The sequence below is a fragment of the Manacus candei genome, unplaced genomic scaffold, assembly GCF_025592945.1.
Source record: "Manacus candei isolate 608988 ecotype Guabito, Panama unplaced genomic scaffold, ASM2559294v1 h1tg000067l, whole genome shotgun sequence".
NCBI classification, from domain to species: domain Eukaryota; kingdom Metazoa; phylum Chordata; class Aves; order Passeriformes; family Pipridae; genus Manacus; species Manacus candei.
The window spans coordinates 11,243,117-11,255,577 of NW_026138115.1; the positions used below are offsets into that span (position 1 = coordinate 11,243,117).

Genomic DNA, 12,461 nt, shown 5'->3' on the forward strand with positions numbered 1-12,461 from the left:
TACAGCTTATGGGACAAATTTGACTGTGATCCTCCTCTAACCTGAAAATACAGCCTTGTTAAAATCTAAAGGTCTTGCTACTAAAAAAACCCAGAAATACAATTAATGTTTTTAGTTCTAAAATGTCCTGTAATATCACATTTTGACTGCTACATTCTTGACTACAAAAAGGTTACTTTAAGCACTGTCATACTTTGTTGGCTTATTGGTTATTCCTCCCATTCAGCTGTATTTATGGTTACTAAAGAACTTGTTTTCCAACATGGCACAATTCCTTTTAATGTACGAATCATGAACTCTCAAACTACTGCTGTGTCTTAGGCCTACACAGGAAACAAAACTAAAAGGGTTGATTTCTGAAGAACTGTCCACGGAAATTACCACTTCAGGACATGAATTGCAGAGAGACAGCAGAACACTCCTCTGGTTTTTAACCTTCTGTCACAAGAATCTGTTGCATCAAAAATGATTTCTTACATGCTGAGATACAGTGTTAGGATAAGAAGACACAACCATTCTTCTTCTTAGTTGGCAGAGCATAAAAAAGGCCTAGAGGAATCTGCCTCTGAGTGACTGTGGGAGTTTTGCTTGACTGAACTTGTGAAAGCCAATCACAAAGTCACATCTTTTAGTTGGGCTCAACTAACATTGCATTTAGAAGGAAAATAAAGAAAATAAGTCAGGGGGAAGGGTTGAAGGTAAAAATGTAATTTAAAATCAGTAAAATTATTTAAGATTGGCATTATTACTGAACAGCCCTCAAAGAAAAAAGAGGCTGAGCTTCTATGAGAGAGAGAGATCTGCATAGACCACTTTCTGTCTCAAACCAGACTTCCAAAATCCTATTATCACCTGGATGCCTGCTGGCACCAGCTCAATCCTCTTTCTTCACAGAAAGAGCTCCAATTACTCTGCTGTGTACTTCCTAATGTAAAACATAAAATGAGCTGCTACTTGAAGACTGTGGGCCTTTGACAAATACTTAGCAGTGAATGCTACCCCAAGCCCAATTTCATAAAGAGCTGAACTGCCATCTCAGGAGAGCAGCAAAGCAAAGTCAGTTGCCTTCACTGAAGGCAGAACTGGCACATACAGATACTCCGAGCCGTGCTTCAGGAACTGTTACACTGGCACTGAAGACCACAGCAATCACCTGGAACTCCTGAAACACATTCTTCAGGTAAGACAACAGAATCAGCATAAACCTCCAGGTGGAACAAGCCTGCATTACCATGGCATCTTTCAGTAATCAATATCAAAGCACTTGCAAAGTTTATCAAGACTCACAATATTCTTGAGACATAAAATTATTTAATTCCCACCTTACAGATGGGGTCACAGCCTCAGTAAGGAGAGATGTACAGAATTTTGTGGTTTAACCCCAGCCAGCAGCCAAGTCTCACGCAGCCACTTGCTCACTCCCCCACCAGCAGAATCCGGGAGACAATCAGCATGGTAAAAACTAGAAAACTCATGGGTTGAGATAAAGGCAGTATAATAGGGAAAGCAAAAGCTGCACACACAAGCGAAACAAAACAAGGAATTGATTCACTGCTTCCCATGGGCAGGCAGGAGTTCAGCCATCTCCAGGAGAGCAGGGCCCCATCATGCATAACAGGTACTTGGGAAGACAAACACCATCACTCTAAACATCCCCCTCTTCCTCCTTCTTCCCCCCACTTTATATACCGAGCATGATGTCATATGGTATGGAATATCCCTTTGCTCAGTTTGGGTCACCTGTCCCAGCTGTATCTTCTCCCAGCTTCCCATGCACGCCCAACTTCCTTGCCAGTGTGGTAGTCTGGAAAGCAGAAAAGGCCTTGGCTCTGTGTAAGCACTGCTTAGCAAAAATATCTCTGTATTATCAACCCTGTGTTCAGCACAAATCCAAAACACAGCCCCATACAAGCCACTGTGAAAAAAATTAACTATACCCCAGCCAAAACCACCACAAGATGTATACTAAAAGGAGTCAGAAACTGTGCTAGAATTCAGGCTTTGAAAGATGAGTTCTGTCAAGTCTTGCTGTAGCATTTTTAAATATTAACATCCCCTTGGTACAAAGCATCACCATCCTTCCCTCGGTGAATGAAACAGCAGCATGTGCCCTTGTTTCAGCTGTAGTTCAGAGTCTGGCATGACTTGCTTTGAAATGCCAAAGAAGGTAAAAGCTTGCACAAAGCCAGGCTGTGAATTGGAGCAGCTGAGACATGGATCGCTCCTCCCAGTCTGCTATGAAAACAGTCCTCTCCAACAGAGAAGTGGTGAATAACTGAGACTGATAAAGTTTTAAACCACTCAAACAGTTTAGTGAGTGTTAGCTAGAGCCTTGAGAATTAGAATCAAATACTTAATGCTTTCCTGAATTATGAAATGCTCACGTGACCTCTTTTCACCTTGTTTTTCTCCATCCACAGTAGTGGTGTTTTATCCTATACCTGATAAGAGATCTCAGAGATCGTTCAGGATTATCCAGCGTAGTGATAACAGATCTGCTGCAGATTAATATAGCCTCAAAAATGTTATTGTTGCTATCAAGAAATACTAAAATTATATCCGCTCTGAAAAACAAATTAGATTCCTTCTCTGCAGAATAATTTACCTTGTTCTCCTAACCAGATTTCCCTACCTTGCAAGGCAGTACCGTTCTTTTTGCATTCACTTGCAAACAATCATGTTCACAGAGCTTCAAATGCAGAAACTACAAACAATATTCATTCACATACAGATGGGCAAAGTCAGTCATTGAAAACGCTCAAAGCAAGGGGCAAAGACAACCCTGCCAATGCCCAGGGAGCTACTGAACTTATGTTCCAGGCCATGGATATTAGGATGTGCAGGTGTTTTGTTCTGAGTGACCCTCCGTATTATAGGAAGCTCCGAATTCTAGGAGCTGCTTACAGTCAACATCCTGTGGGGCCAAAGACCTGATCCCTTTGACCCCCAAAGCAGGGAAAGAGTTACATCTTCTCTCCACAAAGCCAATAAAAACCTCTCTTGATTATAATTTAGATAAGAGCCACTGGATTGAATAATAATATCTGAAACTCCCCTGGCTGTTTCACCTTGAGACGTCCATCACTGGGTTAAACATGATGCTAATTGCATTTGGATTGATTAATTTCTCTCACTCCTGTCTATTCGAATAATGCTTAACAAAATAATCACAGCACCCAGAGCCAAATCTTCTCCGTCAAAGGAATGAAGCCATCAGAACCAGCAGAGATGAAAGAAATGAAGATGACCCGTAATTACTGCTACGGTGATATCATTACCATATTATAGAAAATGAGTGTACGTGGGGGGAGCGGGGGCTGCGATTATTATTTATTTTTTAATGGAACCTCACATCCCAAGAATACAGATCTGACACAGTGGAGCATACAGAAATACAGTACTACAAAATTATTGTGTATTAAATTGCAAAATACAGTGAACACTGGGACTCTAGATACATCAAGTGTCCTGTATCGTGAGCTGCTGTTTATTCACTTCACTATTTTTTCATTGCAATAATACTCTGTGTATGACTAGCACAGAGATTTAAGATGTCTCCCTTCCCAAAAAGATCAAGTACCTATAGCAGAACTCACCCATAACCTTGATGCTAAAGTCATTATCTTTTAATATCATTACAAGTCATCTTACTTTCAATGCTGGCATTCAGATTTTTAAACCTGAAGACCTAATTTGATGCTCAAATACATGCTATCATGCAAGAAATTTTTATTCTTAAATGCTGATTCCTATCTGAAGGCAGTTATAAATTACATCCCCAGCTACAGCAGATCACTTCCAACCATTCAATATGCTGGTTCTGTAAAGATATCAAATGTATAAAGTCTGGAAGAATTTAAAGCAGGATTTGAAAAAAAAAACAAAACAAAACAAAAAAAACAACACACAAAACCTCCAAAACAACCAAACCCACATTCCTAGCATACAAACTGAAGGCCTTCTGCTCCCTTTATTTTCCAAAACACACTCCCAAAGCCCCTCTCATTTGAGAAACAAATAGGTTGGCAATTGTGTAAGATCTACAGACACCTGTGCACTGCAATTCTAATTGTGGTTTATACAGTTCACTTCTCTCAGTGCTCCTTATGTCTGCCCCCTAGTCTCAGACCAAAGACAAAAAAACTACACACAACTAGCAGCTTAAAATATTTATTCTGGAGTAAAGCCAAGGTCAAATACACAAGAAAATTTCACATGCCAAAAATGTCAAGACCTAAGACCAGGCACTGACTCATGAAGCTAATTAAACACCAAAAAATGATGTTCAAGTATTTTGTAAGGCTGAAAAAAAAGATAGAGTTAATACTTCTGATATCAAAAGCAGTAAGAAAGGTGATTTTATATCAAAGTTGAGGATATTTTCAAATATACCTGAAAGATACTTTACTAGCATAAGTTATCACTGGAACAGCTACAGTTTAGGAGAGTTCTGACCACCAAATCCCACAGATGTCAGAGGGAAACAGCAGGATAGAAATGGGGCATGTTTTTACAAGAAGCACTCTGAAGGGCCTTTTTCTACCTGCTTGTACCAAAAGGAAAATAATCTCTTCCTGGCTTCCAACACCTGCAGCAGATCAAGAGTTCTTGATAATTTAGGCTTTCTCACAATAGTATCTAAAAGAAGAATCTTCTTTATGGAGTAACGTGGAAAAATGAGATCAAAACTGCTTGCTCAAGAACTCTCGGGCATAAAACACAGGAAGAGGCTCAGCAGAGAGGTCTGCGTTAAATATACACACATAGCCACGTGTGAAAGGTTTCTGGAGGTGAATGGACCCTTCCCAGAAGGCATACAGGCAGAAGTGCTGCCCATGCTCCCACAACACAGTGCACCAGGATGCAGTGCCCCTGCCTACGCTGGGGAGCAGGTATTTAGTGGCTGGGAACAAAGCAGGAGAACCGTGAAAGTAACAATTTTTTTCAAGTTTTATCAGTGGCCAGGGCATGGAGGCCATGGCCAAATCTGAGCCCAGGAGCCAATAGAAACAAAGGGATTAAGAGTTATTAGGAGTGGAGAGAATTACATATTTACAGTACAGTTACTGAAAAATAATCGTGTAATGATTATGTAAGTCCCTATATTCCTTTTAGCTAATAACACTGGGATACAAGCTGTATGGTTATGCAAGCCAGGGCACACAAATCCAATCAGAAGACATCAAGGCATGTTTATGGGGAGGTTTGCAGCTCTGGATCAAGAACAGTACAGCTGCCTTGACCTCCAAAATGCAGAAACAGGCCCCTGTCAGTAAGTTAGCTAATGGCCTGAGCTGTGAAAAAGAACTGCATTTTTAAATTTAACATCTGTCAACAAACTTCATGTGAAGAGAAACCTAGATGAAAGAAGGTCATAATATGGTAGTCTATTTATTTGTCCAGAAGTATGTCTTTATTTTAAAAAGTAGACTAAATCTTTAAAATGTTTTCTAATCCCAAGATTCCTTATTGAAACATTTTTCCATTTAGATGACAGCAGCCCTTAACAAAACAATGAATTATCAATATTGAAGGTCTCTATGAAAGGAAGATTCAGGGTTGTCTCTATGAAAAGAAGATTCATGGGTTTTGACTGAAAAATATTATTTGACTTACACATGATTTAAACCAAGATTCCTTTTGCCATTAGTACGATACAACACATTAAATTACACAGAGAACTTTCCATGATTTACAAAAATCCAAGTAAAAAGTTTGTATGGTCAAAATAAGAAAATTATTGAAATCTCAGTGTTCCAAGGTCAAAGTCTCAACCTCAGTTAAAAAAACAAATTACAGAAAAGCAGCAATTATGCAGTTCGTGGGCTGCAGAAGATAAACCTTCTCAACTGCCTTCACCATTTTATTCTTCCTTTCACATGAATCAAAGGTGCTTTACTTAATGACTACCCTTATTCCTTTCCTCATCTTTCCCAGTGTATTCACTGCTTGCTTTACTCCAGCATTTGAAGTTATACTGCTGATCAGTTTTGTGCACTTTGCCCACCTCCTCTTTCTGAGCAATCCTCTGAGCTGAGGAGTATTTGAGAGACCAGAAGAGGGTTAAGGGAATTCAGAACCATCTTTACCAACTCCAAGTTGTTCACAAGACATCTGAGGAAATGCACTGATATAGAAATGTTACAGTTTTTCCAAATGCCACTAGAGTCAAGTTTGAATGAATAGAGAAAAATTGTTGTTACTTGGAGAAACTATACCTAATGACTAGTGTTAATCTGATCTACCTGATAACAAAATTGTAATACCACTCAAGTCTGTTCGGAACGGGTATTAAAACAAACAATGTACGTTCTGCTAGTTATTACAATTTAGGTGTTAATGAGCTTAAAGGAAGCAAGGTAAGCCTCAGCTGTAAAAGCAGATGTAAAAGATGCACCCAAAAATACACCCTCCTAGACCCACAAGGAAATGTGGGAACATTTTTCATAAACACCCTCACACTTCTAGTATCAGTGGCTTTTGAAGAAAAGCTTAAAAACACAAGAAATATGGAGGTATTGGAGTCTGCAGATATGTCCTGAGAGTAGAGACCAGAAGAAACTCCAGTTTTTTTGAATCCAGAAATAAAGCCAAAACAAACAAACCAACATTATTTTTTGCTCCAGACGGTCTACTGAGAGTAGTCCAGTAAGCTGAGGTACTCTTGCTTCCAAAAATCTCGTCATGTTTATTCACAGTCCATGCACACCACTGGTCTGAGTCCATGTCTACTATTACTTCTCTTGTGAAAGCTGAATACAGTGACACTGCTATCTTTTAATGAGCAGAGGAGAGTTCTTCATCCATTACTAGAAACAAGGAACAGAGGCACTGCAGCGAAGCAGATGGCAAACCATCTACAAGACAGTTTAGAAAGTAAAGCAGAAGGTGGTGATGGCCACGAGGAGTCTCCATAGATTTGGTGACTGGAGAGACTGCTCTGAGGCTTGAGGGGCACTGCAAAAAAACTTCCAAAACTTTGGAAGTCAGGAGAACTCTGAAGACTCCATGATTCAGTGACAATGGGATTATCAGATGCATTTAGAGGTAGAAAGGCATAGCAGAGTAGAAGTATAAATAAGTGGAAGATATAAGAAAAAAGTGATTAGTGAAGAAAATTTGATCTACCAAACAAGAACAGATCAAATGAAAAGGTATACAGTACAGTGTCATATGAGGAAAATCATACAGATACAGACAATCACTCAGATTTGATAGAACCTTGGCAGGTCTCCAGTTAACCTTCTGTTCAAAACAGACAGGTTGGTCAAGGTTTTACCTAGTCAAGTCATAAAAACATCTATGGATAGAGACTGCACAACCTCTCTTGGCAATCCTTCCAATACTTGACTGCTCCACACTGAAAAAGTTTTCTCTTGAATCAAGTCAGAAACCTTCTTGCTTTAATTTATGACTGTTGTCTCTTGTCCTCCCACCAAATAACCTCCTTACAGGTTCTAGCAGGTAGCTATCAGGTCCCTGTGGGGTCACCTCTTCTCCATGCTGAACGGGCCCCATTCCCTTGGCTTCTGTTCACTGGACAAGCGCCCCAGCTCCTGATCATCTTGCTGGCCCTCCACTGAACGCACTCCAGTTTACCAATGTCTTCTTTCCTGCTGGGGCACAGAGGACATCACTGGATGTGGCACTGCAGATGCAGTCTAATGACTGCTGAGTAGAGGTGGACCATCACTGCCTTTGATCTACTGCCCATGTTCAAATCAGCGGATGTACATGCAATCCCACATTCCTTTCACATATATTACTTACTTGCTGTATTCCTTTTCAACACTGTTTCCTAGCCTTTAACCTTCTACCTACCCACTGCTTTGCTTGTTGTTCCAGGAAACCCAAGCACCATAGTCAAGAGTGAGGGCATTTTATGCCCTGAGACACGGAAGGAACTGTTTGCTCCTTTAAGTTTTAGATGCATATATTAGTAAACACAAATTTTAAGCCATTTTTTTTTTAAATTAATATGCTCTCCATTTTCAAGTAAGCTGGGTACTAGACATGAAAATCTAGAGGCAACCCAGAGAACTATCTGCTGAAAACCAAATGAGAGCTTAGCCTGCTACCCAGAAACATCCATCGCCCATCCCTTTTCTGTTGGGATTTGTGTTGAATGACGTCCTCTGCAGGTTAACAATTAGTTTTTAGCATAAGAGTCCTGTGTCATCATTGTCATCTCCCCAGGGACTGAAACAGGCTGAGTGATTTTTAGATTATATGTTCTGATAAGACACAGGCTCCTGACTCTGTGCTTGTGCCACGCAGGCCACCTGCTCTATGGAGCTGCCACTGGGGACACGGTCGACCAGGTTTAATAATGGTGTTCTCTCGAGAGATGTAACTCAGAGCATGCTCAGAATTTACGTTCTATATCACTGATTAAAATCTTGTACATAAAATCCTATAAATAAATAGGATCTAAGACTAGTTGCTAAAAAAGACCATAGAAATGTTAATTCCCGTTAAACAAGAATCCGTCCAGTCTGTAGTCATAAAAACTATATGAGCACAGGAGTTGATAGAGCAGGGCAGATCCATAATCTACCCAGTCAGATATCCTGTTTGACTTCACCCAAGATCAGAAGCATCACAGGAAAAGATAAAGCAATGAAGCACATTATTAAGACATATGGAATGATTCTTTCTGAAAGATTCCTCCTCTTCTTAAGTGCTTGCTTTATATCCTGAAGCAGTTGGTATTTTCTACTTCATTTTAAATTTTATTCTGCTCTAACTAGAAATGCTCTCATCATCCCTTTAATTGCCTGATTTCCTTTCAATAGCTGCTAAGTACTTGGTCTAAAAAAAAAATAATCCCAGTGTGGCAGAAAGTTCCACATCAAACTATTCATTATATAAAAAGCATTCCTTTTTGCTACTTTTAATCTGACTAGCTTCCATTACTTGTTTTCTGAATTTCCCCCACTCATTCTTTTCAGGGTTGTGAGTCAAAAGGAATTTGCAATTTATCTTCTCAGTTGTAGAGATGTAAAATAACAACTGTGCTACCTTGCAAAGTCAAAGAGACTCTCCTTTCCCCCCCATATTATCATGAAGAAAACTCTTGATTCATAAGCAGCTCTCTAGAAGTCAATGGTGTATTTTACACTCTCTCAAAATTATTCCTATCAAAAGACTGCCCGAGGTGACAGTATCTGAAGTTACAGCACAGAGAATGAGACTTACTTCCTTCCTGGGAAAAGACTGTTTATGCAGAAACACAATTATTAAATTCAAGCAGAAGAGGAGAGAAGCAGTATAATAATTTGCTGTGACTTGGAGATTCACTCAAGCCTGAAGACATACAGGCATAGAGCAATCTGCCTGGCTTCACCATGCTGGGGACTGTGCTCCCACTTGCCTATTCTGGACCATCCCGGGAGCTCAGGAGGTTTGAGGGGCACATGCAAAACATGGTTAAATGCTGCCACATCCACCAACTGCACCCAAACTCCAATCACTTGGAGTAAATTCTCCAGCAAGTTCAGATGAATTTGTTATGAAAATTCTGCCAAACAGCAAGCTTTTAATTCTGAAACACAAAAATTGTATGAAAACCATCAACATACAGAACAACATCTTTGCAAGTGGAACAAGATTTGTCAAGGTCAGACGAAAAGATTCTGGAAAAGGTAATATTATAAGAATTTGAATAAGAGCTGTGTGGGTAGGTAGGAAAGGGTTTTTTCCATAGGTGTTATATCAAAAAATGGATGAAGATTTAGATTATAGTTTGGATGCCTAGACTTACTGAAGAGTGAAACATTATACCTGGCCCCAAGGGATAAGTGAGCAACAGAACAGCAGCAGGGTTCACAGCCATCGAAAGAAGGATCCCAGACAATTTGTTTGACACAGGAGGAGGAGAAAGTAACAAGCTCCAGTTTCAACATATACTCAGGTCCTCAGATACAAGGGAAACAAAGGGGCTGCTAGGAAACATTTTTAATCCTCTAGGTTCTAGAAAGGTAGCAATGTTCATTAGCTCCCAATGTGCTCTAAATACTCTGAAATGTGTATGTTGCTAACTTACAGTCACAATACAGAACAATATACAAACAATATGAGGCAAACAAAGCCATGCTACATAGTTCAGACATGGGCATTCACACTTAATTCCACATGATAGTTGTATTTCATGTACATAAATTTTATCATGTTTTTCAAATTATTTGGCTGCTCAGGAGTAATAAACACTACCTTGCATGAGCACCATAATGCTTGCACAGAAATTATATTACCAGCATTATCTACTGAAAAGAGAACAAAGATAAAAGAATATTGAAAAGACAGGAAACAAAGATAAAGTGTTACAGAACTGATGTTCTCTTCATTCATAGTACAGATTTTTCACTTCTCAGTTTCATTGCCATAATCAGTTACCATTTGAATCACTACACCACAGCTACATCCCAGTATCCTCATGATTAAGTTAGAAGCAAGTGATACCCACTCTAAATATCGCCAACATTTGCAATTTCTCCTTCTCCCTGCGACACACGTGCAAAGGGCCTATAAACTCCTACTGTCATCAGCCTAAGAAATGCCCTTGACTAGGACAGATGTTGCCATGGGCTTGAAGAACTTGTACCCTCTCTAGGAATCCAGCAGCAGGTCTTTTGTTTTATCCAGTAGGCAGGGGGCACTCAAAATCCTCATCTGCAGCTATGCACCAAAGGGAACAGGTCTGGCCTGCAGGATTTCAGATTTCATTTAAGGCAGTGCTTAGCAAGAAGAGAGAGCAGAAGGTACATTTTCAATGCCATCTGCTGGATAAGACAGACAACTCTAATAAAGGCAAAAACCCGCTGTTTTCCATCTATCATCAACTCTTACCAAGGTTGGCTTGATCTTGAGGAGCAAATTTCTGACTTTTGTGAATTATAACTTATATTCTGGTCAATCAAATTGCAAAGCTTCATTAAATGTGCCCCAACTGTTTGCAGAAATCATTAACACTATGGATATCATAGTGTAATTTCTCACATAGGACACCACTGTCATCATTCTTATAACGAACACATTCCTCTTGTGATAGTGTTACCAAAGCACTTCTGAAGACTCTGACAGAATGACCCTCTTGCTCTATCATGCCATTTAGACAGCCTACTGGATCACCTAAATTCGGTAAAAAAACGAGGGATTGACATGAAATGAAGTCTGGCATGAGATGGACATAATTCATATAAGAGATGCAGGAACAGATTGCACTCCTAGGTCCTCAAATACAAAAATTGTACTTGCTGACGTGAAAAAACAACAATTGTTAATAAACAGATATTCTACTCTTCAACACTCCATATGGCAGTCTGATGGATTAAACACCAGCAGAGTGTTGATCACTCTAAAAGCTCATATTGAGATGATCTGGAAAATCTGTCTATCTACAATTTACGAATTCTGGTTAATTTAATTAAAATGCTGCATCACTAAGTGCCTTAATATGGGGAAAGCCATAAGCTTGTGAGGTTCCTGGCACATGCCTGCCTTCAGAAGAAGCTACAGAACAAATTAGCAAGAGTCTCCTTTTAAATTCGGGATACACAAAGGAAGACTCCTGAGCTAGAAAATCTAAGTGTACATGTAGGGAAGAAGAGAGCAGAAAAATTTCCGAAATAGGCCAAGGGACAAGTGATACAATAAGGATAAGGATGCCAGTAGTGTAACGAGAAAAGGACATAGGCTGTCGAGGTACTGGTGACCTCTTTGAAAGGGGCCAGCTCAGGTTAAAGGAAATTGGATGTGCTATAAATAGCAGACTGAGAAATGGAGACAGAGTGGTAGGGTTCAGGAGAGAAACTGTCCCCTTGCAAGGGAATGAAGGCCAGGAAGTCCCAAGAAAGAAGGTGCCCGTGATCCACATGCTTGGCCAAAGGTAAACCCAATGGTGTCATCTACCTTTACCAAGGGAACCTTGAGATCTGGCTTCTTCAACTGAAACAGGCTACAGCAAATCAATTACTGCAATTTAGCTAAGGGGTGGTACCTGTTCATTTTCAATTTGGTGTCAACACCATGAAAGAGAATCCTCAAGGCTAAGCCAGCTTAGAAAATTTCTCCCTTTCTAGATGCATGGCTGGATGAAAGAATACAGACATTCTCAACCCAAAATCCCTCACTTTGTCACAAAAGACAAGTGAGTAAACTGCTGGGATGTGGAAGCAGATGACAATTTGAAAAACAAAAACCTTTTCCATGTCTGCAGCAGCTCTGAGTTAATGGGAGCCAAAACATTCCCAGTACGCTCACTGCCATCTCTGGAATGGAGCCATGTATGTTAATACTTTTCTTACATTTAATAATATCTACTTTTGTTCTTCCTAAACAAAAAATGACAATGCTGGGTTCACTTCTTAGCAGCTAAAGCTGAGGATGAAGCATCAAGAGTTTTCCAGGTACAACTACAACAATTTGAGAGGAGTTCGAAAAAGAGAAAGTGGTGTTATTAG

At 39.8% G+C, this 12,461-nt stretch overlaps 1 protein-coding gene across 2 annotated transcripts in view; it reads right to left on the reverse strand.

Moving 5' to 3' along the window:
- Positions 1 to 12,461, reverse strand: part of LIN52 (lin-52 DREAM MuvB core complex component) — a 58,154-nt gene that overhangs the window by 24,373 nt on the left and 21,320 nt on the right. The window lies entirely within an intron of this gene.